Source organism: Protopterus annectens, chromosome 1.part1 (assembly GCF_019279795.1).
Source record: "Protopterus annectens isolate FY-2018-M chromosome 1.part1, PAN1.0, whole genome shotgun sequence".
Classification (NCBI taxonomy): Eukaryota; Metazoa; Chordata; order Ceratodontiformes; family Protopteridae; genus Protopterus; species Protopterus annectens.
Genome location: NC_056726.1, coordinates 378169176 through 378196590, shown reverse-complemented (window position 1 = coordinate 378196590; position 27415 = coordinate 378169176).

The following is a 27415-nucleotide window of genomic DNA, read 5'->3' as shown; positions in this document are numbered from 1 at the left end:
CAAATTACTGGACTTAGAAGCAAGGCCTCGCAGAAATAACATAATAATTAGAGGACTACCTGAATCTTATGATAATCAGAACTTAATTTCAGTGACTAAACAAATATTCAAAGCATTACTTAACTGTGAGACAACCACTAATATCTTAATTGTTGAAAGAGCGCACAGAGCCCTGCGTGCTAGACAAGAATCTACTTCACCTCGGATTATCTACACAAGATTACTAAACTACCAAGACACTCAAAGTATTTTAGAAGCAGCCAAAAGTAAAAAACATCTCATATGGAATAATCATAAGCTAACTTTTTCACAGGATTTACCTCCACAAATAAAAATGAACAGACAAAAGTTATCACCATATTGTGCAGATCTGATAAAAAGGGGCATAAAATTTCGGATGAGGTATCCAAACACACTCTCTTTCAGCTTTAATGACAGAAGTTATACTGTTACAGAACCACAAGAAGCAAAGGATATTTTTTTTTTAATTATTTAAGGTCCTTCCTGACCTTGCTACACAATAAGTAATTCTTCTTTTATAAAGTAAGTACATTGAATTACAGCTAGTGACCTTACATTTCTTTATATATACTCTTAAATAACAGGGTATATAACAAGCTTTACCATAAGAAAAATACTCTGGTCTTAAAATGTGTATAATGTGTGTTTAATGGTTTATTGAGATGTCACTGTTTTTAAACATTTTCTATTTCATAATGTAATGCTTTTATAGTTTCCATGAGAATACATTCCAGAGTGTTTTATGTGGTATTATGCTTTCAGTTAGAAATGTCACTCAAACAAAAAAGGAGTGAAAATCATTTAAACTCTCGTGCTAATGCAGCGTTACCAACCTGGATGGAATTCTGTTGTTGTTTATCTTAACCCAGGCACAATCCATTTTCCCTCCTGTTTGCCAGCCTGATGACGTTACTATCCATAGGAGATTTGTGACATGTTTATCTATTCAGTCACATCCCGATTGCCTATATGCTTCCTGTTGCTTAGCTGCTTGTTATTGAAGAGATCGCAGATTGCTATCTGATTCCTTTGGTTTTCGTTCACGTATGGTATGGCTTCCTGGTTTCGTGATGCTGTCCCCGATGAGACATACAAACATTAAGTATCAAAAACTGCTGTTGTTTAATCCAGCTTGGTTGTTGCGTGTAAGTTTGTTTTCGTTCTTCAGGTGGCTCTGAAGAATTGCATGCTGCGAGAGGACTTCTACGTGATCAGTGCGTTTTCTGCAGTTGTGCGAGAGTATATCCTGCATAAATCACATCAATGCCAGGAGTTTACGCTACCTTTAAATACAGAACACTAAATACGAGAGACAAATGAGCCAGCTAATGGAACTGTTTAAACTGTCTTTTAGCAAACAGCTAAATAATCTGTTTGCGCTATTATGGCTAGACAGGCAACAAGTACACAAACACATACATTCAATACCATATACTAACTCACAGTATATTCATTGTTAAGTATCAACGATTTAGAAAGCAATTACACAAAAAGGCATATGGTCTGACTATCTGGTTTTTTCAACATAGGGAAAGACCTGAAACATAAATGAGTTAGTTAGAAAGCCTGATTAACAGGCACCGAGTCGCAATGCTTTTGCTTGTACATAGGAGTTAGTTGGCCAGTTAATATGATTAGTGGTCTGGTCCTATGGTGTTGTATCTAATATTTCAGGCAACTTAGATATATAGTTTCAAATGTGCCTTTTTGTGAGACTATGTCTCTCACAATGATCCTGAGATGATGACCCAATCAATAAGGGGTCTTGTTCTTTATTACTGTTTTTCATTACCTTGCAAGTAATTATACTTATACGCAAGTTCATTAATATGTATGTTATGTTACACTATTTGATTATATATGGTTTTCACTGTTATCTACAGTTATTAGAAGCCTTTGGCTTACTCTCCATTTTACATGACCCAGAAACTTGAATTTAAAATATACTCATAATAGGGCATATTAATAATATGCTACATAAATAGTTTCTCATTTACATCTATAATAATAGATTACATATATTATTAATTTGTGTTTAGAATGTAGGAGCCATGTGATCTTATATGTACAGTGTGACTTGATACTATATTAGTTATGTATTCTTAATATCCAAAGCACCCACATATATTACAACATTACAAATTAAATGAGGTCTAGAATGGAGAAGATTACTTAGAGTTAACTCTTTTTATAGTTTATTAACGTATATGTACTATAATTTTATATCTTGTCATCAATACTTTTAAATTATAAGGTTTGAGATATACTCTTATGTTAATACATTCACTTACATGATTACTTTTCTCTAGATATATTATATCTTTACTACGATATTTGTGTTTCACATGCACCTACCAAGGCAAATATATATTATAGTGTTAGATTAACAGTCCCCGGGATTCATGAAGCTCGGCGCAAGGCCGGCGTAAGGCTTGCGCCGGCGGTGCATTGCATAGCCGGCGCAGTAGCGCCATATGCATATTAATGAGAGTGCACCGTAACCACAGGCATGTGCGTAGTGTACGTGAGCGAGCCCAAGTAGGATGCGTCAGTAGGCGTGTTTAAGCAGGCAGGCGAAGAGCAACCTAACGTGCTGTCTGCCATAGTCCGCCCAGAATAGAAATGGCTGCAGCCATGGCCCGTGCAGAATGAAATGTCCGCAGAGTATGCAACAAAGTACCCGTCCCAACTAAACAGAGAAGCAAATAAAACCCACGCAGCCCGAAATGTACCTGTCCAAGGAACAAAGGATACGCGTAATACCGTGTCCGTACAGCAATGTACTGTGAGTGTGCATAGTCAGAGAAGGTGTACAGCAGCATGTCAGCACGCCGCACCGACATAGGAGTAGCGACTAAGGTCACCAACCGTCCCACTTTGCGAGGGCAGTCCCTGTATTGGCATACGTGTTCAAATAAAGCATTAAAACGGGAAGTGTGCTAAGAGTGTAGGTCATAATGATTTCCGTATTTAATGTAATTGTAGCCTGAATCGGTTATTTCCGTAACTGAAATACCTAAATGTCCCAAGAAACAGAATAAGCTACCAAACTGCCACAACAATAAGCTCATACTTAGGCAAATAAGTGAAGTTCTATGCTATATAGTGACCGTGTACGTGTCGGGCTGTGAAGTCAGATGTGACTCCCTGCACATACAGGTGGTCAATGTAGAAGTCCCACAGAACCACGATAGCAATGTGTGTGTTGAATGAAAGGCGACCGACAAACCCTGTCCCCTGATCCCTGGTAGTCACCCCTGTGCTGTGTGGACAGCCACCTATACGCTGTACAGGGGTGACCTACTACCCTCGACAGGTATGACTTTGCATTATGTACCAGTTAGCTGTGGGACATGTCCCTGACAGCAGATATGCATATCCGGGAGGCCCCTTCAAGGATATCTGTGTCAGATGTCCGTCCCAGTATGGCATCTGTTCTGCAAGCATCTACAAACAATGTTACCCATAACACCGCTGTGTGTGCCTGTACCGTGGAAATGTAGATGTATGACAGGGTGCACCCACGAATGGCACCATGGGACACCACCTGTGACAGGCAGTTGGTCTGACATGCAGCCAGCAACTATGACCATGTGGGTTGTGTCACATAGACAGTTTACAACACATTCTGTGATGTACATGTTCACATCCCAGCCAATGGTTTCATTAACGCTACCTGAGGGGGTAATGTTATGAAGCCCTTTGCCAGGACGAGGTAGGCTGTATGGACTGCAACACCCCAGCAATGGGCTGGGTGACCGTCCAAAATGTCAACCATGTCTTAAAGGCATGAACCGCCCTGAACAAGACAAACCGTGGGATGCTAAGCATGTATGTCCCCTATGCAGTCATGTACGAACCGCAGTATGATCCCACCCCATGTCTATGCAGATAGGTCTCCTCAGGGTACTGGGACAGTAATAACCAGCCTCAGTGGAGGCATTGGCCCTGTGATGTGGGAATACAGTTGTCATGCGATACAACCTGGGCACCCTACCTGAGGTGAGGCTATAAAGAAATAGCTGTCCTAACTGTGGGTCCTAATCCCAAATGAGATAGTGGAGTACACAGCGGCTCACCATCTGGTCTCATGGATGCTATTCACACTACCCTGGAGAGAGCATGTCCCACCTGTGTGTCACAGAACATTTGGTGACCACAAACCGCTGGTACAGACATCTCCACATGTGTGGTGGAGGGTGTGGAGATGTCCTCACTGGACCTGTCAGCCTGTATGTCGGCAATGTGTGTATGTTGAGTAAACCCCACCTCTATGTGAACCCAGTCAGAGCATATGTGGTAGTGACCTCACAGGTGTCGAGCATAGCAACTGAAGGTGGTATGATTGTCAGCCAGGTCCATGTAGGTATATCTGTGGAATGTGCCCTGGACAATCCCATGACATTGTGTAACTCTACACATATGATGACCAAGGGTGTCACACCTCACAAGGTGTCTGCTCCACCCTGTAGTAGCCACCTCCTCGTGTTGTACATCATGTGTATGGCTGGGGTACACCACACTGGACGCTTGGCATTGGTACAATGAACCACAGTTGGGTAAGTGAATGCCTGGTACATGCAGTCCTGTAGGTACTGGTAGATGGCAAATGTGATTGATGCAGTGGCTGCAGTACTGTCGACCACTGGCTCAGGGTCCTTAAAGGAGACCACAGTAGTGTGCAGAATTGTGTAGTCCGCCTCTGAGCAAGCAATGTGTATGTTCACTGGCAACACACACAGCAACGGATGCCAAAGGCAGATGCCAATGTCCAAATAACATAGATCAACGCCAGCATGGCAATATGTCTTATCATACATGTATTGACACGTGTCTGCTAATTACAATTGCAAATGGCGGTAAGACCGCCTAAAGTTCACATGATATACACAGCCTGGAGGTGTTGTTCCGATAATGAAGTGGCAGTACTTTCCAACCGTGACCTCTGTGTATGAAAGTGTTTGTTAACCTGCAACAGTGGATGTACACAATTGGGTTCTGCATCGGAAAACATAGTTCCTGTAGCACTACACAGTATGGGTAGTCAAGCAGACATCTGCAATTGTTGAACACACAGCATCAGTGAAACCCACTGTTCACAAGGACACAGTCCGACAAGCTGTACACATTACATATGCACAGTGGTGTCCATGACTGGACTCAAAAATTACAAAACGACAAGTATGACGCCATCAATGATCGCCTACGGAACTCATTGTCGCCACGGTATACATATGCACCGCAAGCGTGTTTAATGTTGATGATAGCTGTCCATGAAATGCAACACACATGCACAGAAATACCCAGGGACCGGTCCATAGAAGGGCGCCCACATCACAGTCCCGCACACCTGAAGGATGTGTAATGGGTACTGTCGATTGTCGCACTCAAGGGAATCTGGGTATGTAGACTCTGGGCTCGGTGTTGTTTCGCAGCCAATCCTTTGTCCCTCCGTGTGAGGGATGTGTGTGTGGCACCTGCCTTCCTCTCCGCTAATAATGCAAACCATCCACCGGAGAATGCTAAATGTAGTTGTGAGATGTGTACAGCCCTATAGTAGTGTCCAGTAGTAAATTGTCATGGATGGACAACCGTATGGCCAAGACGGCACCCACAACTGCAAACCTGGGTAAATTACACAACCGTCGCAAGGAATAACGCACAAAATACACATAGGGCCTACAGTTGACATCCCACATACAAAGCTGGACCGCTGTGCCAACACCGCGCATACAGCACTACATCTGCCAGCAACACAATGGGGACCACTCGCACCATACCGTGGAACAGATTGGCTACCTGTGGAACACAAACCGATGGCACGCCAACAACGCCAACTGGGATATGTAACCTATGGCGTCCCCACCTATGGAGAAATCATGCTACAATGAAGACATAGGGGATCGACATATTCCGTGGTGTTCTGTTGTAAATACAGTGACGGACATGTCCTATTGGGATGTCTGATGTGTACATGAAGCAGTAGCTAACCAGCATCTTTGGATGTATGACAATTGTTCACAGTACGAAATCACCTGGTTACGTAGCACCATGTAGAATGGGTAGTCAAGCAGACATCCGCGATTGGGGAACATACAGCAGCAGTCAAACACACTGGCCACACGGACACAGTCCGCCAAGCTCTACACTTAACATATGCACATTGGTGTCCATTGTAGGACTCAAAACTTACCCGTGCAGACTGCGTGGCACATGATCGTTAGTCGTGACCACGCCACAGCTACACATATGCACCGCAAGCGTGTTCAATGTTGATGATAGCTGTCCATGTAATCCAGCACATATGCACAGAAATCCCCAGGGTAACGGGTCCATAGAACTGCGACCACATCATAGTCCCGCACACATGAAGGATGTTGAATGGGTACTGTCGAATGTTGCAGTCAAGGGATTCTGGGTATGTAGACTCTGGCGTCGGTGTTGCTTCGCAGCCAATCCTTTGTCCCGCCCGTGGGAGGGATGTGTGTGTAGCACCTGCCATACTATCCGCTAATGATGCAAACCATCCACTGGAGAATGGTAAATGCAGGTGTGAAATGTGTACAGCCCTATACTAGTGTCCAGTAGGCAATTCACATGGATGGACAACCGACGGCCAAGATGGCACCCACAACTGCAAACACGGGAAATCACACAGCCGCTGTAAGGCATAACACAGGAAATACACATAGGGACTACAGTTGACATTCCATATACACGTTGGACCGCCGTGCCAACACCGGCGCATACAGCACTCAATCTGCCAGCAACAGAATGAGGAGCACCCGCTACCATACAGCGGAACAGATGTGTGACCTGTGGAACACATACTAATGGCACACCCACAACGTCAACTGGGATATGTAAACAATGGTGTTCCCACCTATGAAGAAAACATGCTTCAATGAAGACATAGGGGATCTACATGTTCCGTGGTGTTATGTTGACAATACAGTGACGGATATGTCCTATTGGGATGTCTGAGGTTTATATGAAGCAGTTGCTAACCAGCATGTTAGGATGTATGACATTTGTTCACAGTACGAAATCACCTGGTTACGTAGCACCATGTAGAATGGGTAGTCAAACAGACATCCGCGATTGGGGAACATACAGCAGCAGTGAAAAGCACTGGCCAGGTGGACACAGTCCAGCAACATCTAATTTGACATATGCACATTGGTGTCCATTGAAGGACCCAAACATTTCATTCATTGACTGCGCCAGCTTCCGGCATCACCTACGTGAAATGATTGTCGTCACCACGTCACAGCAACACATATGCACCGCAAGCGTGTTCAATGTTGATGATAGCTGTCCATGAAATGCCGCAGATATGCACAGAAATACCCAGGGTACTGAGTCCATAGAAGTGTGGCCACATCATAGTCCCGCACACATGAAGGATGTGTGATGGGTATTGTGGACTGTTGCACTCAAGGGATCCTGGGTATGTAGAAACAGGGCCCGGTGTCGTTTGGCAGGTAATCCTTTGTCCCGCCCCGTGGGAGGGATGTGGGCGTAGCACCTGCCTCACTCCCCACTAATAATGCAAAGCATCCACCAGAGAATGCTAAATGCAGGTGTGGAATGTGTACAGCCCCATACCAGTGTCCATTAGGCAATTCACATGGATGGATAAGCGTACGACCAAGATGGCACCCATAACTGCAAACCCGGTGGAATTACACTGCCGCAGCAAGGCATTACACAGGTAATACACATAGGGAGTACACTTGACATTCCCCATAGAAAAGACACAGAGAAACAGATGAGAAAGTCCAAAGCATAAATGAGGTACTGTAGAAACGGTCAGTGACCACTCAGAGGCCACCAGGAAGTAAAGTCAGTCACCATAGTATATTGAAGCGCATATATCTTTCTTATTTTATAATGAGGAAACTTGTTACTTTACTGTTTCTATACCTCCCTTGCAATGTTCTAATAATGTATTTTCCCTGAATAAATTCATTTGAGTCTGAAATGTACTAGAAGATAGTGGAGCTTTACTCCTCGGCCTCTGCTGAAAATGGACTTGTTATCCAGCCAGACTAACCCGGTCAACAAATGTAAAATAAAATAAAATACATTAAAATATTGTCTGCTTCATAAGCAGACATCTTCAGAATACATACAATGCAGTCCAACCTACTACATTTAAAACCCTTAATCGGTCAGTAAATTACATGCTAAGTATTACTTAAATGCCTTAAAGGCAAACAAGCTAAGAAACCTTTCTTGGGTTACAGATTCCACACAGTGAGTGAATCTGACATTGCTTCAAAATGTATATACTTCATGGAAAAATATGAATATATCTATATATATGACGGAAGACCCAACATGCTGTCTTACAAATGTCTGAGTGTATAAGCTACATATATATGTTCTAGTGTTTGTGCCAATATCCTACAAGAACTAGAGACACCTAGTAATATCAATGAAGCATAATATATAGAGATTAACCCTATGATTATGACTACTGTACAATATAGCAATGAAATGTAAAGATTCACAATGTGGTAAAGTAAATATTCCTTTAGAAGGTTTGGGGGGGGGGGCAAGGTATCATAGACACGGACAAACCGTGCCCATGTGACTCATCTAACAGTCGTACACGGTCAGGGCAGTCCCGGACACTGGGCGGACAAGCCCAAACCCAAAGCACCACAGGAACACCCTGACAACCGAAGGCCGGTATGGGTAGGGGATATAAGCCCCTGTGATCTGAACATCCCTGCGGTCACGACATATGCATCCTGGGCCATGAGCGGAGGGAATAAGGAATGTTTAACATGTAGTACCGCACCTTTCCCAGCAGGAGGATGGATGCCTGTGACGCGGCGTGAGTGGGGGTGGTGGTGTTGGGGATATGTAAATGTAGCTAAGTACCATGGGTATGCATATTAATGAGATCGAACAGCTAACGGTAGAGGTCACAGTAACCGCAAACGTGAATGCAGTCCCGCTTGAATTATGACTATAGAACATATAGATGTGAATGTGTACGTAATGCATCCATGCTGCAAAGGCCGCTACATGTATAAAGGTGTAAGTGCGTTTCTGCACACGTCCGTCAACCGGATCAGAGATATGTTACCGAATAGTCAAAACTAACACAGACCCAGTAAACATTTCTAAACAGAATACGGATATGCATGTGCGCCTGTGCATAGCCTACAATTAGGAAATGCAAGTGTGCGTGTGTGATCCACTCAAGCAGGGAAGGTTAAGGGTGTGTCCTCCACGCTAACCAGACATGTCTCACAAATGTTAGCCTCTGAACGTATGGAATCGGGCAATGTCATGTAAAGTACCATTAGAAATAGTGAGAAGCACACGCTATGTGATGAGACAAACATAGACTGTGGACAGTATAACGTATGTGTTAGTAGTATGGATTGATGACGGTTATGCATCAGTAACCCGACCCACTTGTCAGAAGGTGCCCCGCATTTATTGCATTCAGTTGGCTCACACCTGTTGACCGGCCTAGGCCAGCTGGATGTATGTCCAGTGTCAGCAGAGGCCCGTGGAGAAATGCTCCACACACAATAATAGCACAACATACCAAAGTACTCATATATGTAACCAAAGAAGAACAACAACAGAAAGTGTCCTGAAAGGACTGGTTACACACAGATCCCAGATGACAGACAGATATATGGCCAGTGGAAGCACTTCACAACTATGGGATCAGGTCCCTAAAGTAGCAAGAAGGTCACACACCACACGCCAGCGAATTGCCAGATAGACACTGGTTAATGTAACACACAGCAAGATTAAGGGCCAACTAGCCGCATACACCATGCCAGAACGTGTACAGTGGAAAGGTATGGCATGGTAATTGATATGTGTACACAGGTAATCCACAGACAGTAACAAAGAAAGGTATGAAACGAGGGGTTCACATGTATATATTCACACACAGCAGTCCGACGGCCCGTACATATGACGCATGGACATAGATTTGTCACTGGAAAACAAGATGTAAACGACTACAGTTCATTCCATGTCACATTGATATAGTTAGAATACAGTCATATTCATATGTAACATTCTGACTCATTTACAGTAATATTTATACAAACTATGATTAAATTGTAATCATTGATTCCACGCTTTGGAATCGGAATGCAACAATCATACACATTGATATACAAATTCATGAGCAGAACACTACATTCTAAGGTGATTCGCAACAATTATCAACTATGTTTCAATAGACTGATTGTATTGACCAATCTTGTAGTTATATCAACACATCGTTGGTGTATTATTGTTTCCATTAAGTAATGTATGCAACACTGATCAGTATATGTCACGGTATCATCAAGACCTGGAGCACTGTCTACTTAACTATGAGCAGGTTTATTGATTAATTGACTTCGAACTGACTCTGAAGGAAGTGTATAGGGACGACTATCCAATGTATTTTGTACTCGACGATGCCTCATGTCAGTGGGTGAAAGAGCTCTGTATCATTTGACTGTGGAGTGTATCTTTAGTGTCATTGTCTGTTTTGGCCTGATATATATGCAATAATGTCTGTTATGAAGATGACCAGGACCCAAGGTTTGCTGTATTTCCGCCACCGCTCGTGGACATAGACAGGCCAAGTAATACATAATATGGGTAGTCAAACAGACATCCACGATTGGGGAACATACAGCAGCAGTCACAACCACTGGCCAGATGGTGACAGTCCAACACGTTCTACACTTTACATATGCACATCGGTGTCCATTGTAGGACTCCAAAAATTGATCCATTCGCACCATCGACCAGCTGCGATCGACGCAAAGAAGTGACAGCCGTGACTACGGCACAGCTAGACATATGCACCACCAGCGTGTTTAAGGTTGGGGACAACTGTCCATGAAATGCAGGACATATGAACAGAAATCCCCAGATTGTCGTGTCCATAGAAGTGCGCCCACATCCCAGTCCCGCACACATGAAGGATGTGTAATGGGTACCGTGGAGGGTTGCAGCCATGGGATCCTGGGTATGCAAATATGGGGCTCGGTGTTGTTTGGCAGATAATCCGCTGTCACGCCTGCGGGAGGGATGCGGTATAGCACGTGCCTTACTCCCCACTAATGATGCAAAGCATCCACCGGATAATGGTAAAAGCAGGTGTGAGTGTTGTACAGCCCTATATCAGTGTCCAGTAGGCAATTCCCATGGATGGACAAGTGTACGACCGAGATGGCACCTATAACTGGAAACCTGATGGAATTACACAGCTGCAGTAAGGCATAACACAGGAAATACAGATAGGGACTACAGTAGACACTCCCCATACAAAGACAGACTGCCGCGAATACCGGGCGACATGGCACTGGATCTGCCATCAACAACATGAGGATCACTCGCCCATACTGCGGAACAAATGGGCGACCTGTGGAACATATACTAATGGCACACAAACAACTTCAACTAGGAAGGTCATAGGATGTTTCAACACTGGCGCTCCGCATATAACGAACATCCTTAAATGAATAAATAGGGTATACATGTTCCGCTGTGTTATATTGACAATACAGTGGCGATACGCCCTACTGGGCCTTTTGAGGATTACTTAAAGCAGTTGCCAACCTGCAGCATGACATCATTACCATTTGGGTTAATCGTAGTAGGACACGGGTTTCATAGCACAACATAATATGTGTAGTCAAACACACATCCGCGATTGGGGAACATACAGCAGCGGTCACAACCACTGGCCAGATGGACACAGTCCAACATGTTCTACATTTTACATATGCACATTTGTGTCCATTGTAGGACCCAAAAATTTATCCTTTTGCGAGGAGACCCAGATGAACTACAGCCGTGACTACGCACAGCAGCAGAAATGCACCGCCAGCGTGTTCAAGGTTGATGACACCTGTCCATGAAATGAGGGACATATGCACAGACATCCACAGATTGTCGAGTCCACACATGTGCGCCCACATCCCATTCCCGCACACATGGAGGATTTGCAATGGCTACTGTCGAGGGTTGCAGCCATGGCATCTTGGGTATGCAGAAATGGGTGTCGGAGATGATTGGCAGAGGATCCATTGTCCCGCCTCGGGAGGGATGTGGGTACAGAACATGGCTTACCCCCCACCAATAATGGCAATCATCCACCGGAGAATGCAACATGCAGGTGTGAAATGGGTACAGCCATACACCAGTGTCCAGTAGGCATTTCCCAAGGCTGGACAAACGTACGGACAAGATGGCACCCACAATAGCAAACCTGGTGAAATAACACAGCTGTAGCAAGGCATAACACAGGAAATACAGCTGGAAACAACAGTAGACACACTCCATAGACATCCATCCAGCCGCGAATCCCGCGCATACAGCAACCAAGCTGCTAGCAAGTGTATGGGGATCACCCGCCCACTCCGCTGAACATACGGGCGGCCTGTGGAACACATATTAATGGCACTCCAACAACGCCAACTACGCAGGGCATAGCATGCTTAAAGTATGGCGTTCCCCCTCATAAAGAACATTCTGTCATGAATAAATAGGTTCTACATCTACCGCTGTGTTATTATGGCAATACAGTGGCGGATAGTTCACAATGGGACCTCTGAGGATTACTTAAAGCAGTTGCCAACCTGCAGGACTACAGTAACACCATATGGGTTAATTGTGGAAGGACACGGGTTCCGTAGCACTACATAACATGGGTAGGCAAACAGACATCCGCGACTGGGGAACATACAGCGGCAGTCAAAACCACTGGCCGAATGGACACGGTCCAACATGTTCTACACTTTACATATGCACATCGGTGTCCATAGTAGGACCCACATATTTGTCCATAGGTGTTGGCGACAGGCTGCTATCGTAGCGAACCAGAAGAAGTGACAGCCGTGACTACGGCACAGGTAGATATGGGCACCACAAGCGTGTACAAGGGTGATGACAAGTGTCCATGACATGCAGGACATATGAATAGGACTCCCCAGCTCGTCGTGTCAATAGACGGCGCTCACATCCCATTCCCGCACACATGAAGGATGTGCAATGGGTACTGTCGAGTGTTGCAGACATGGGATCGTGGGTATGCAAAATGGGTCTCGTGTGGATTGGCAGATGATTCGTTGTCCCGCCGTGTGAGGGACGTGGGCATGGCATATGCTACTCCGCACTAATAATCGCAATCACCCCCCCACAACTGCACAATGCACCTGTGTAATGTGTACAGCCCTATGCTAGTGTCCAGTAGGCAGTTCCCATACATGGACAAACGACGCCAAGATGGCACCCATAGCTGCAAACCTGGGGGAATCCCACAGCTGTTACAAGGCATAACCCAGGAAATACAGATAGGGACTACAGTAGACACTCCCCATACAAAGCCAGACCGCTGGGCAGATACCGGAGTATACGGCACTTAATCCGCCAGCACATTAATGGGGATCGACGCCCATACAGCAGAACAGATGGGTGACCTGTAGAACCATACCAATGGCACAATATCAACGCCGGCTGGGAAAAACATACGTTGGTCGAACCATGCATGCTCCCACCAATGAAAGACATCCTTCAGTGGATTAATAGGATTGATGTCAATTGACCATGGAAAACACCTGCTCAACAATAAAGACCCGCTGGCACCCTATGGCCACAAACCATGTCACACATAGGTAGATGGAACAGTCAACGAAACATTTCGTGCACGGCAGGTCACACATGGTATCCAAAGGTTCTTCATAGACATGTATGCGCTTATCACCCGTAGGCCCCGTGAGACGCATACACATAACATGGGAGCATCCAGGCTTTAAGTATCCACCCATACACTTCCATTTGTCACTTTCTATGCGAACAATGAACATGTAGCCACAGCATAGAAAGCACAGACGCACTGCTAACGACACACACGTATGTCAACAATTCAGAAGGCATCCTATGAACACACGATTACATGATATTGTACTATGCCGACCCTCAACAATCAGAGACCTAACAATGTATATGGAAGATATGCATAGCATATCACTGTAATACAATGGTACAGAACTGACAGAGTAGACAAATGTATGTTAACCCTACATCTGCATCTACACTACATTCCGTTACGGGTGTTTGCTCCACCTGCTTCACAAAGGATGCCTCAACAGTTATCCATCGGTCAGCCCTGGTGTGTGGCCAAACCTCCACCTACTAATCTATCTACATACGCATTCTTCAGCATAGCTGTGGAGGTCCCTCCTGTGGTGTAATACCCTAGACGCCGTGAAACACCGACTGTAGACGGTGCCTTGTGATGTGCCCATCGCCGCCCGTAGGCATACGCCAATCCTGCGGCTGCCCAGGCCGCTGCCCTAGTAGGGACACCTGTCTAGTAGGCGTGTCACGTAGGTATATCAAGATGGGTGCACCATGTGTTGTGCTGGCGCAGCCATGTAGCCCCACAGCCTAGGGCACCGCCGATCTAAGGCCGCTGCCGCAGGGGTAGTACAGTCTGCAGGTATGTGCAGACGCACATGTGACAGCGGGCCACAAGGATACCCATAGTGGCGACAGCTGCACACATGGCTATAGTGGGACACACACACGCCATGCATACAGCACACATAGACATACACACACCATAAATAGGCAAGTACACACAAGGTGTATGTCATGTATGGGTAAAGTGTAAGGACAGCAAGGATAGCTGTCTGCCATGTAATCCAGCGATGTCTATGAGGTGTTCTGGAATACGGACAGTGCATGGACAATGTGGATATGCGAAGTACCACAGTTATATGTCTCGGCCGTGCAAATTTGCGATACATGGCGAAGACGGCTGTCCATGGCAGGGCAGCGCGACGGCCGCAACATAGGTACATAGATATACAAAGAAAGAGGTACACACGAGCACATCCGCAGGCCCGTGAGTGTAATGTACACAGCAGCAACCCACAACACCATAGTAGGGTACACGTGGAGAACACGCCACGGAGGTCGCCACCAGAAGAAGCACACAAGCAGTACACGATCTGCGCCCCACCATCCACAAACACAAGGATGGCGCCAGGATATGGGTGTTCCGCAGAAACCTCAAAGCCATACCGTATGAACCCATGCAGCTGGGAGCATGGACACACACACATGTGGCACGATGGTGATTGACCACACCCCCACATACCCAACCGCACAAACGCATAACACAGGTATGGTATGCGCCACGTGGACCACCGAGCACACCACCAGCAGAGGCACATGTACAGGTGGGTGACAACAACCGTGACAGGAATGGCCGCTGGTAGGCAAGGTATGTGTTGGCGCCTAAAAGCATGTACATCCGCAGAGGCAGCTGCAAAAACACACACACACAAACACACGCAAGGGCCGGGAGTCGAACCTACGCCTATCTACATGAACTCACTACAGTATGAAGCATTTACAGAACGCCACCGAGTTTACTGAGCACAGCGCTGTCAGAGGCATACTTCTAGGCTGGTGACATCACCCGCAAAACAATAGCTGGCAATAGGCAAGGTATGTGTTGCGGCGATAATAGTATGTGTATCCGCAGAGGCAGCTGGAAACACACACACACACACACACACATGGAAGGGCCGGGAGTCGAACCTACGCCTATCTACATGAACTCACTACAGTATGAAGCATTTACAGAACGCGCTACCGAGTTTACTGAGCACAGCGCTGTCAGAGGCATACTTCTAGGCTGGTGACATCACCCGCAAAACAATAGCTGGCAATAGGCAAGGTATGTGTTGCGGTGATAATAGTATGTGTATCCGCAGAGGCAGCTGGAAACACACACACACACACACACACATGGAAGGGCCGGGAGTCGAACCTACGCCTATCTACATGAACTCACTACAGTATGAAGCATTTACAGAACGCTACCGAAGTTTACTGAGCACAGCGCTGTCAGAGGCATACTTCTAGGCTGGTGACATCACCCGCAAAACAATAGCTGGCAATAGGCAAGGTATGTGTTGCAAGCGATAATAGTATGTGTATCCGCAAAGGCAGCTGGAAACACACACACACACACACACACATGGAAGGGCAGGGAGTCGAACCTACGCCTATCTACATGAACTCACTACAGTATGAAGCATTTACAGAACGCTACCGAAGTTTACTGAGCACAGCGCTGTCAGAGGCATACTTCTAGGCTGGTGACATCACCCGAAAACAATAGCTGGCAATAGGCAAGGTATGTGTTATGGCGATAATAGTATGTGTATCCGCAGAGGCAGCTGGAAACACACACACACACACACACACACGGAAGGGCCGGAGTCGAACCTACGCCTATCTACATGAACTCACTACAGTATGAAGCATTTACAGAACGCGCCACCGAAGTTTACTGAGGACAGCGCTGTCAGAGGCATACTTGTCGGCAGGTGCCATCAGCCGCAAAACAATAGCTGGCGATAGGCAAGGTATGTGTTGCGGAGCGTCTAAAAGCATAATCAGTCGCAGAGGCAGCTGGAAACACACACACACACACACGGAAGGGCCGGAGTCGAACCTACGCCTATCTACATGAACTCACTACAGTATGAAGCATTTACAGAACGCTGCCACCGAAGTTTGCTAAACAGAGCGCTGTCACAGGCATACTTGTAGGCTGCTGACATCACCCGAAGACAATAGTTGGCAATAGCCAAGGCATGTGTTATGGAGCGTCTAAAAGCATAATCAGTCGCAGAGACAGCTGGAAACACACACACACACACACACACACGGAAGGGATGGGGTACGAACCCACGACTATCTACATGAACACACTACTGTATGAAGCATTTACAGAACGCGCTACCGAGTTTGCTAAACAGAACGCTGTCACAGGCATACTTGTAGGCTGCTGACATCACCCGCAAGACAATAGTTGGCAATAGCCAAGGCATGTGTTGCGGAGCGTCTTAAAGCATAATCAGTCGCAGAGGCAGCTGGAAACACACACACACACACACACACGGAAGGGACGGGGTCGAACCCACGCCTATCTACATGAACACACTACAGTATGAAGCATTTACAGAACACGCTACCGAGTTTGCTAAACAGAGCGCTGTCACAGGCATACTTGTAGGCTGCTGACATCACCCGCAAGACAATAGTTGGCAATAGCCAAGGCATGTGTTGCGGAGCGTCTAAAAGCATATTCAGTCGCAGAGACAGCTGGAAACACACACACACACACACACACACACGGAAAGGACGGGGGACGAACCTACGCCTATCTACATGAACACACTACAGTATGAAGCATTTACAGAACGCGCTACCGAGTTTGCTAAACAGAGCGCTGTCACAGGCATACTTGTAGGCTGCTGACATCACCCGCAAGACAATAGTTGGCAATAGCCAAGGCATGTGTTGCGGAGCGTCTAAAAGCATATTCAGTCGCAGACGCAGCTGGAAACACACACACAGAGACACACACACACACACACACACACACACACACGGAAAGGACGGGGGACGAACCTACGCCTATCTACATGAACACACTACAGTATGAAGCATTTACAGAACGCGCTACCGAGTTTACTGAGCAGAGCGCTGTCAGGAGGCATACCCCTACGTGAGTGGTATCATTTGCAAAGGCAATGCGCCCGCTCGGGTGTTCGGACAGAGTGCGCAGTCACGCAGTCTGTTACCATCCCAAGGTCGCCGTACACTAACACGTTAGTGCTGCAGTCCAGAATAACAAGTAACTACTGATCAGTACATCACTGCATACTGGGCATGCTCAGACACTTAGACTCGGCACAGGGCAGACATGCATACACATGTTGCGACGGCATGGGTGGCGAAATGTGGAACGTCGTGTGTGTCCAGCGACACAACAGAAACCTGGGCATGCCACAGACGTGGCCGCTATGTAGGGGATAGAGGCATGCACCCGGGTATTACTGCAGACGGCTGCGGTGTGCACTGTGCTGTGTGTCTATCTACACAGCTGCCTACTGGGCATGCTCAGACACTTAGAGTCGGCACAGATCAGACATGCATACACATGGTGCGACGGCATGGGTGGCGGAATGCGGACCATCCTGTGTGTCCTTCGACACAACAGTAACCCGGTCATGCCACAGACGTTGTTGTTGCTGCTGTAGGTGCAATTAACCATGTGTAGGACTGGCCTACAGTTTGTTGCATGCTACAGACAACCCTCACAAACACAGGATACCTTCACAGATGTCCTGAGGACACTGGTGAGTGGGCATGCTCTCACAACAGCACCGTTTGGGTGACATGAACCACCCATACATAGCCTGGGAACATTACCCATGGCACAACACAGTACGCCAGCAGTCCCAGGTGTTCACACACCTGGCCACTGTTAAACAGCCATGCACCATACATACCAGGAGGGGGGATGTCTGACAGTTCTGCCCATCACGCATGGTGAGGATATGCCCCACACAGGATGTACAGCCCTCAATGGTGATGCAAGACCGTATAGTGGATCCACTGGTCATCCACTCACTGTAACCAACACCAGCATGGGGACCTCAGTGATGACCTCTCCACAGGAAACCACACACATCATATGACCGTGTGGTACCCTACATGTCCTCCATGCCAATGTTGAACAGAGGCCAGACCGAAAACGCCACCGAATGCCTTCCACGACCACCCACATGCATGTCTGCGACAGGCAAACATGATGACATCAGGCCCTTGTCCACCACAGGTAGGCACATGGTGTGGTGGACCGCAGCCACTGACTACCTGTACATCAACAGTTGGAGCTACTACATGGCAGGGCAATGACAGTACCAGGGAAACCATCACCCATTCATACCGGCGACACCATACGGCCCCACATACCAACATCCAGGTCCGCTCGGGGGAGTGGTACTGCTGAGGGCACATGAGACAACCACAGGGCCTCCCCTAACTGTGGTAAGGACATGGTTGGGGCACACAGACCTGCATGGAAATGGTCCAGAATGGTACAACAGTCACTGCACCCACAGACATTGTCTGCATACCACAGGACATGTTCCATGCATACATCCCCCAACAGGGAACATATCCATCCCACCAGAGTGTATCCTCCCAAACATGTCATATGGCCTGGGGTGATCCCATATCTCTATGGCGCTTGACACGCCAGCAATGGGCACCGATGGTTTCCTGGCTGTGTGCTACCCATCCTCTTTGAGGCCCTCGCCCACACATGCGCCACTGTGTCATGTTAGCCTTACTATGGGCTATGTCCCCAATGGATGCCATATGGCATCTGTGGTCCCACTATGCCAGGGTAGTGCTCCTATGGACTGTCAACAGCCACACCCTATACGCTTGACAAGTGTTGTCTGCAAAGCTGTGTGGAGGTCCATACAGGTGGTCATGGTTACAGATAGCGTGTACAGCCAATACCGAACATACCCACAACTACATAGTCAAGGGCGGATCCTGCCTCCCGAACCTGCTCGTCCAGTCTGTAGTTTTTACCAATGCCATTGATGGGGATGTGGGTTTGCACACAGTACCATGACCTGGTGGGAGCGCTCAGAGCACACTACACATGGGACCCATGTAAAGGCTCGCCAGCATACATGTGGGGACATATGTCACCCGATGCTTCTCACACAGGTTGGAGGTCACACCACACAGGGTTGGTGCTGAAGGTGCTTTGTCACACTCATATCTGGACCCAGTGGAGGCCCACAGGGCTCACTCCTGTGCACCCTGCCATATGGCATCCGACCTTCCAATGTGCATGCAATCATAGGGTGATTGTAGCAGACAAGGTATGCAGATGACTACGCACCTGCAGACATACCCAGCACCCCATGTTACACGACATCCGCCTAGGGCGACATAGACATGGCTGACTGGTGCCAGAGCCATGGCCTGCTACCAGATGCCAGAGAAGGTGCAGCCCTACCCAGTGTGAAGAACATGTTCGTCCCAATGTCACATGTAGGTGGTACGCCATTAAAGGTGGTGGACATGTTCAGGGTGATGGCTACCACACCTGTTGGCAACCTCTGTCAACACACACAATGGCAATGTGGGTGTGAAGACATTCCATTGTGGCCTCCTGGTCTGGATGGAATGGCAACCACATCAGAGCTGTTCATTGTACCCCTGTACACATCACACACCAGTGCAATGACTGCGTACAATGGCACATGTGGCCTGTAGCTAACCTGACGCCTGCAGCACTCGGAAGGACCGCAAACGTTCCACAAGACGGGGATGACGGTGCTAGGACATGTGTCACATGGTGCACGGCCAAGGGGACACTGGCTGTGGATCTGCACAGCACAGCTGATCCGTGGTGATCTGTGCCCGACATACACGGCCATGTCTGACCTGGGTGACATGGGCACATTCCACCTCCCAGGCCCCATGCGAACACGGGCACAGAAGCGACTGTCAGACACCTCAACCCAAAGATGAGTGGGACGTGCTGGGGGAACAGGGTAACGGCCAGACACACAGTACAACACGGGGAGGAGTGCCAGGCCATGTGAAGGAAAGGCCCTGACTGCCTTTGTCCAGGACTGCTACTGACGTGTGGATGTGTGACTATAGTTATGCGCCAGTCAACCTCTGTGTGTCACTGCTAGACCAGGGACTGGGGACTGATGGATATGGCATCCCCATCCTGAGGGGTGTTAGATGCCACACACAGTCATGCTAGGTCCACACATGTGGGAGGGCACATATCCTGTTACGTTCATGTGTGCCTATGTACCTATGTAGGCGTCCATGCCGGATGTGGGTAACTGTGCTATGCTGATTTTGCCAGACATGCCTGTGGGTACCCCACGACTACACGTGGGGAACTAATTACAGTGCTCCCAGTAGGCACGCAGTACACCATCAGTATCAAACGGGTTAACTGCACCGACATGGTGCTACACATGTAACCACCACACATACTGTGTACACATATCAATGAATGCTGCACCTGTCCTGCATGGTATGTCTGCTGCATGATGTCCGTGCACAACACACATCACATACACACCTGTCACCAGCCATACACACACACCACAACATACACAGCACGTACTATGCGGACACAGGTATCACATACACCTCTCACTATCGTGTCCACCCTGTGCATCATAATATGTTAGCTTAACCGCATTGCTGGTGTGGCTCACAGTTATGCGGCAGAGACTTAATCATATGCACAGGGTGATATAGTGCCACAGGCATGGGCTGTACCAATGGATGACATCATGTGTGTGTGTAAGGGCCAGTGCATTGAGTGGGCATGACTATGTAGAATGCATGTGGGTGTGGTGGAGCCCTACAGTTGTGTCTGCTGTGTGTGGGTGTGTGTGTACACAGTTCAGTCATCTGTGGTGCCTACACGGGGTATGCTTGGCAGCCCCTGACTGTACAGTGCAGGTGTTACGGCTCACTGTGTCTGCCGGGCGGCGACCCGCGCCTGCCTGGGGTCGCACGGGCACGACCGGTGGAGGTACAGACTGTCCACTCTCCGATGTCACATGTCCGCTGGAAACATGCCCACGACGGGCCGCCCAGGGCCACGCCCACGTGGCCTGCTCTGTCCTGGTGTGGATGGTGTAGTAGCAGCTGCAGTGCTACTGCTACCATCACTGTCTGTGTGGGCATGGGAGGTGGCACGCACACGCTGACCTGCAGCAGGTGGTGTTGCTGGCACACGCCCACGCGCCCTATGCCTCACCCCTACCTGGTGTTCCTGCACGGACTGGCGACGCCAAGGATGGCCAAGCCTCGGTCGAGGAGACCAGCCATGTCGCCAATCTCCTATCCAGAACATCGGCAAGATGCTGTTGTGCATTCGCCAATGCCTGGATGCTGTCATTTAGGGTACGGATTGCGGACCTCTGCAGCCTCTGCCCCTCCTGGTTCTGCCGCTCGCACGTGCCTGCGCCGCCATTACAGTCTGGAACATGCGCCTGGTTATACCAGCTGCTGCACCCTGTACGGCAGGTGTATGTCTAGCGGTGCTCCCCACGGGCAGCACCTGCCACATGCCTGCGTGGCACTGCACCAGTCCTTACACTGGCAACATCGTGTGTACCCACACCTTCTGCAGCCACCACACATTCCTGCTCGGGACAACAGACGCTGACTGACCATCATCTATGGGCATCGGTGTCGGGTATGTGTCGGCATCTGAACCGTGTGCAGGGATGAAAGGGACGATGTGTAATGTTCTCCAGTGGCACAGTCTCTGCCTGTGACGACCCTGCCTGTGCCTCATGCACATGCTCATCACCACTAGTATCTGTGGGGACACTAGCATCAGATTGACCGCAGGAGGGGAACGCACCTACAGCACCTGTCAATACAAAGACATACCATCGGTTACAATACAGACACACACACACACACACACACACACACACACACACACACACACACACACACACACACACACACACACACACACACACACACACACACACACACACACACACACACACACACACACACACACACACACAGCATGCATGTGATAATGCAGGTGGCATGCAGCATTCACACAACACAGACCAGTGAATGCAGACCAGACATTCATAGTGGCAGTATGTACACTGCCCTGGTGGGGACAGTACAACAGGCAGGTGTCATTTAGTAGGCATGCAGTACACACATTCATGGTAGTTTGCATGCATCAGCGTGATACACCGTGTGGCCGCGGGCAGGTTGAGAGTACACATGGCTGCCAACACTATGTAATGTACACCGCAAACATGTGCGGTATCATGTGGACATGTGAGGATGGTGTCCCACCGCATGCACCACATCACGATGGCTGTCATGGTGCAGTGTTATGTGTACAGTGTACAGATACAATGTATGTGTAACAGTGATGTCTGTGCAGGTACGTTTGCTGTGAGCTGTGTGCGTAGCTGTACGGTGTGTGGTGCAGGCTCTGTGCCACTGCACAGTAGCAGGACACAGCTATGTGTCTGTGCGATGCGTGACCTGGACGCATTACATTGCCATGTCTGTAAGTCAGTTCAGCTGCTCAGCAGCACATATATGGTGGACATTGGAGGCACCTGTAGTAGCTGGGGAGAGGGATTTCATGTCACTGGTGTACTACAGCAGATGTCCAGGGGGTCCACTACATTGATGAACCCACTATGTGTGTACAGGGTGCAATGGTGAGTACCCACTGTGGATGTGCTGTGTGGCAACATGCCTGTAGGTATCCACCATGGCCTTGTCTGTCTGACTCATTGACAATTGTGTGTGGTAGACATTGTGCACACGGCCCTGTGGTGGCCCATGTGACATACACCCATACTAGTGTGACGGTCACATTCTGTACGGATATGCTGACAGAGTGTATGTCTGCAATGATGTGCATAGGTCATAACATGGTGTGAGAATGGTGCAGAGAGACATACATCGCATGGGACATGGCATGCGCCATGTCACAACGCGGTGCACCGATGCAGGGGCATGGGTCACATTGGTAACACCTGTGCTCTGGCCAGATCACAGCTCACTCTGTGGTACTGTGTCCATACTGCACTGGCATTCCAATGCATACTACACATGCAGCCATTGTGTAACACCTACACCATTGTATGCATAGCTGAATGCACGTAACACACCAATTGGTTGTGTGGTGTCATACCACTCACGGTAATGGGTGTATCTACTGTACATGGGTGGTGTGTATGTCGGGTGGTGCGAGCTGTATACCGTGACGGGGCACACACAGGTGAGCATGTCATGCCTAGACACATGGGGAATATCAATACAGCAGAACATGCGCTTGACTGGCAACAGACTTACCTGCAACAGACCCTTGTCCTTGCGACACGCCAGACGCACCTGTAAAGGCATTACACAAAGGTATACACATTAGCCATTACTATCTCCACGGTCAGCACTGTGCATGACACATCATGCATGTGTGGTTGCATGTGCTATGCACATGTCTGCTAACACAACATAGCATACAATGGTTTGCATCTTGTGTGGCCATATACCTGGCATGTATTGCTATATCATGTGTTGTACTATGACACCCACACCCACGCCGCCTATCATACATACATGCAACACTGACTTACCATGCGGCTCCAGGCTCATAGCTTGGGTGACACCCACCTCCACGATGGACGCAAGTGGTTGTGCATGTTGTTACGCGGGTGTCCCCAGACTGACCAGGAGCTCCTCCGTAGCTGTGAGTGGGGCTGTGTTGGTGGCCCACCACCTGTCCCACATTGTTGCCTGGCGATTGCAGCGCACGCTGTCTTGCATGCCGGATCAGGTCTGTGCAGTGCCTGCGGATTTGTTGGTATGTGCGGTTGGTTCCGCCCACGCTGTTCACCCTCCTGCACAACTCCTCCCACATCTCCTGCCGTTCTTGTGCCTGCTGTGGGACATGGCTGAACAGGGCATTGTAGTTACTCTGGAGGTATGGTATGATGACCCCCTCCTCCTGACGGCTAAATGGTGGTAGCCGTGAACGTGGCATTATCTGGAAGACATAATGATGGTGGCAGGTCACATTCACACTGCTGTGCTGGCATACTGTTGGAAATACATTGCTATGACATGTACGACATCTGCACAGTGATCTGTGAAGGGCATCGTGGGGGTGACACAGCCGATGTTGTGGCTTCACACCATTGAGCACTGGGTGTCACATCATATCTGTGTGCCACCCCATCACACTGTGCACGCACCATGTAGATGTTAGCCTGCCATGGACATGTGTACCTGGCTGCCCCTATGTCCGTATCAGTTGGCATATGTCCCCATGTGACGCCTGTGCTACTGTTCACCTGTACGCTGTGTATATGTCAGTACACATCACGTCTGTGTCCATTGTGAACGACAGCAGCGGCACTGTACACATACACATGGACACCTGCACATGCATGTGTTGTGCCATGTACTTCCACACAGCACTGTACCGGTGCTGGACAACTTGCCCCAGCTCACCTGTGTTACGATGTGATAGACATGGAGCAATGTGTAACCATGACACATTAGCAGGAAAGGCCATGCATAGCATGTACACGCACACATTGTGCAGAGCATCACACAGCACCTGTAACATGACAGGGTGCATCGCCACCACATTACTACTGTGTATGGTTGATAGTGAGAGTGCCTTTTGTCCATTGCACCATGTGGGACTGCGATAGCTCATGCAGCCTTGCTGGTCATCTCTGCATGATATGGCAGGGTATGCATCATACATGGCAATGGGTGTGACCCACCCAGGGGCTGCCGGTATTGGCAGGGTGGCTGTCCATTGCTTTGGTCATAGCTGTGTGAATATGGACATTCAACATGTTTATCACCATGGTGTGGACACTGGCCTCCAGCGGGGTATGCTGCACGCTGCTTGTTGAGGGTGTGTGTGGTGCATGCAGGTATCACACATCCATGCGTACACTGTAGCCCTGGCAGGTGCTATGTGCTGGGATGTTGATCGACACAGTGCTGTATGTGTACACACACCACTATCCCATGCACATGGATATCCGCCTGAACTGATGTGGGTGACACATATGTGTACATACATTGCCCGCTGCCACCCACATGTCTGCTGCTGCACTACACACCGCCATCCCTCCCTGTGTGAATGTGGTGTTGGCCTCAGCAGAGGTATCCATGTATGGGGACATGGATGTTCACATAGCAGGCCCACTGATGGTATCGCCGATCTGACCATACACATGTGATGCACCCTCACACATACAACCCATTCATATTGTTGTTCACAATGGTGACACGGCTATATTGCTATGCCGGAGCCATTCACAGACATACATACACAGAGGCATGCACGCCCATCTGTGTCATTGGCCGGACTATTGGTGTGGTTTGGCACCTAACGTGTTTGACTGCAGGTGGCGCAGACCTACTGTGCACATGTCTACATGGTAGGCCTGTTCTACGGTAGGCATCTGTGATGTGCTGTGCACATCTCATACCTGCACATTTGGTTGTTGTCCATCGGTCCACAGGCCAGTGGTGGGACATACAGAGATGTTGCTGAACATATGTACATGCGACACTGTACAACTGTGACGCTAGCCTCTCAGATGCTCATGTGTCGTGGACGTGAACACCGTACACACACATGTGGTTGTGGGCCGTCCATACCCATCTCCACCTGTGGGTTGCTATCATCCCACACACTCCTTGTACTGTCTGTTCAGGCTATGCAGCTATGTGGGGCTTGTGTGCATACAATACAATACTATGTGCCTTTGCACCCATCACAGACATTGTCACACAGGTACACCGCAGCCATACACATCGCAGATTGTTGTCAGCATGTCACATGTGGTACACACCTAACACATCTCCTGCGGACATGGTAATCTGTGTGGGCATGTCCAGTAGTGACATACCACAGCTACCCCTACATGACGGCTATGCAGGACATGTCTGTGTACATCTACTGTGACATATACACCAGCAATGCCCCCCTACCTACATCACATGGTACTACCTGTGGAGTATGTGTGTCTGCATCCATGCTATGGCCATAGATGACATTTGTACATCTATATGTGCAACATACCTCGGTGGGGTTGTCATGAGCACACGCTCCATGTGTCAATGCATTGTTTGTGTCTGTTGGGCAGTCATTGTTGTGCATGGTTTACATGGCTGACATAGTGTACTGTGTCTGATTCCAGGTACTTCATTGGGCTACCAGCATTGTACATTTCTACAGCACATTCCAGCCATCATGTAGCCAGCTTAGATGACAGTGGGAGGTGTTCCGCCATGTGCACATGTGTCACACAGTACAAGGGTGACTGACACACATTGTCGGACTGGGTTCTGACTGCTGTGGATGTGTGTACCGGTGTTGACAACCATGACTGCACCAGATGGTGTCTCCTGGATGTGTGACATTCACAACAAACACCCACATTCACATAGCAGCACATCGTCCACGACAATTTACATTCCTGCCTGAACACTGTGTACGGTATGTTTGTATGACCACTGCATATATCACTGGTGGCCACCAGCATGGCTGCCTACAGCAGCAGTGTGTATCCTGTGCAAACATGGGTTACACCAGTCACAACACACCTGTGCCAGCTGGCCCTGTAGTGGGTGACAGTGCAGTTCCATTCATCATGTAACAGTATACACCGTGCACCAGTATGTTGCAGACATGTGAACGGCTGTGCTACTCAACATATGCACACATGACACATCACCTGGTACACCGTGTCTGCCTTGCCACCTGCTATTGTGACCACCCTGTGATGACATTGTACAGCCCACATGGACGTGGACATGTGATGGCTCAATGGTGAATTAACCGTCCAGGTGTGTGTCTAGCCAGGTGTCCAGTAGCCACTGGTCTGCATGCAGGGATAGTCTACATTGGCCTACTCTGTCACTGGGACTGTTGACTATGGTCATACTGTTG